Below are 1906 nucleotides of genomic sequence, written 5' to 3'. Positions count from 1 at the left end.
GTGCCCCCCCCCCCCCCCCCACACACTCAAGCCCAATAGCTTTTTCTTAAGGTGTTTTTTATTATTTTTTGGATAAAAAATCAGTTTTTTATGTGTAAAAAAAAAATTTCCTGCGTAGTAGCTCAATTTAAAATTTTGTAGCTCGATTTTGGATCCAATCCTGGATCCGTCCCTAACTAGATGGTTGCTTGACCTTTCTTCTTTTGCAATACCGTGCACGAAAATAAGTACTTTTAACTAATTAGGAAAGGCTCTCAAGAGATCCTTCAGATCATCTCTAAACCATTCTCAGGTTTTCAAAAGGGTTTAGGAACTTCATTGATTCTGATGGATATGCACATGGCTAACCGGTACACTAAGTTACCTCTTCATTGACACGGTTGGATCAAATCTGCTTTCTGGCTTCGGAATTACCATGACGAAGGTGGTCAACGGTTCGAAAATCTTGCAATTGAGCTAAATACACCAAGTTTATATTGAGATATTAGGCATATTGAGTGATCTTTTAGGGTCCCAATCTCAAAGGTATGTACGCTGGCTTTGGTCAGAAAGAGGTGATCTTCATGGCTCCACCGTAGGTGGTAGTGCATCTAAGGTCGAGCTGTTATAATAGGCATTATCTAATCTCAGGTGGCTCCACGTAAGATGGAGATATAACATATATATTACATACAATATATATAATTTGTTGATTTCGAAAAATGTACCTCCAACGTGGTTAATAGATTTTAAGACCTCTCACGTCTAGATAAATCGTATTCCTGCACACCAGGACAAACCGTTTAACACATGTGGCCTTCTCCGGCGGGGATGGAGCCGACCATGCACACTCCGAATGTCAAGTTAGCTTGAAAAGAAATATTTTACGGGAAGGGCTTTTAACGTGAACTTCCAGTATAAAATACAGGGGGTCAGTATTAGGAGTCAAATAAAGAACATAGAGAACAGAGTAATAGTGTCAAAGTGTAAACTTGTATTACCTTTGAATGACACTAAGTGTGAGCTTTTATAATATGAGGTAGTGAGTGTAGACCGTCGGATGAGAAGACACATGGCCTCATCCTCTTAGGCTTGACTTCCCATCATGGGTATCAATCAATCACAGTATATTAATGCTAATGCCAACTTCACTTCCAGAAGTTACAGCTTGTGACGGTAGACTTGATCAAATAGGTTGGCTGTGGCGACGACGATAGGGGATTGTCACATCAATCATAACAGTAGATGTGATTTAGAGAGTCTTCGGCCAAAGAGCCTCGTCTCCCTTCCCTGAGGGGGTTCGGTGTTATGGATTCAGTTAATACATGGATTCGGTACATCTCATGGGTTCGTCCGATGATTCGGCCGCGGGTCCCCACGAGTGGATTTCACCCACATCGGCTTAACCGCTAAGTGGGATCCAGATAGAGCCTTTGTTGGAGAATGTATAACTTAATTCATTCTAGTTAGCATTAAAAAGAAAGTACAAATATTCTTTTCCATAAATTTGAGGTGAAATTCTCTATTTTATATCCATGGAAATTAGTATAACTAAAATTTTAACAACTGCCATAGATCACGGCTCATTCTCAATTATATATTGCTTTTGAGTTAATCAATTCAACTCATTACCAAGATAGTATAGTTAAGAACTAATTATATCTTACTTTTGAGTTAATCAATTATCTTATTACCAAAAGAAACTAGTTAAGAGTTAATTATATCTAGTTGGGAAAAGAATTTACTTACTAGTGCGATCATAACGTGATAATTAGCAACATTTCTAGATTAATTTCAGCAATATCACGCAGCCCACATGGGCCTTTTAATTCTTCCATTGTTATTATTACATGATCTCCAATTCAGGATCACAAATGAAGATTTGATGCCAATCGAACGGTGTAGACTAAACTTAAATTTTACTTTA

The sequence above is a fragment of the Olea europaea genome, unplaced genomic scaffold (genome assembly GCF_002742605.1).
Source record: "Olea europaea var. sylvestris unplaced genomic scaffold, O_europaea_v1 scaffold4366, whole genome shotgun sequence".
NCBI lineage: Eukaryota > Viridiplantae > Streptophyta > Magnoliopsida > Lamiales > Oleaceae > Olea > Olea europaea.
This window is presented reverse-complemented; position numbering follows the sequence as displayed.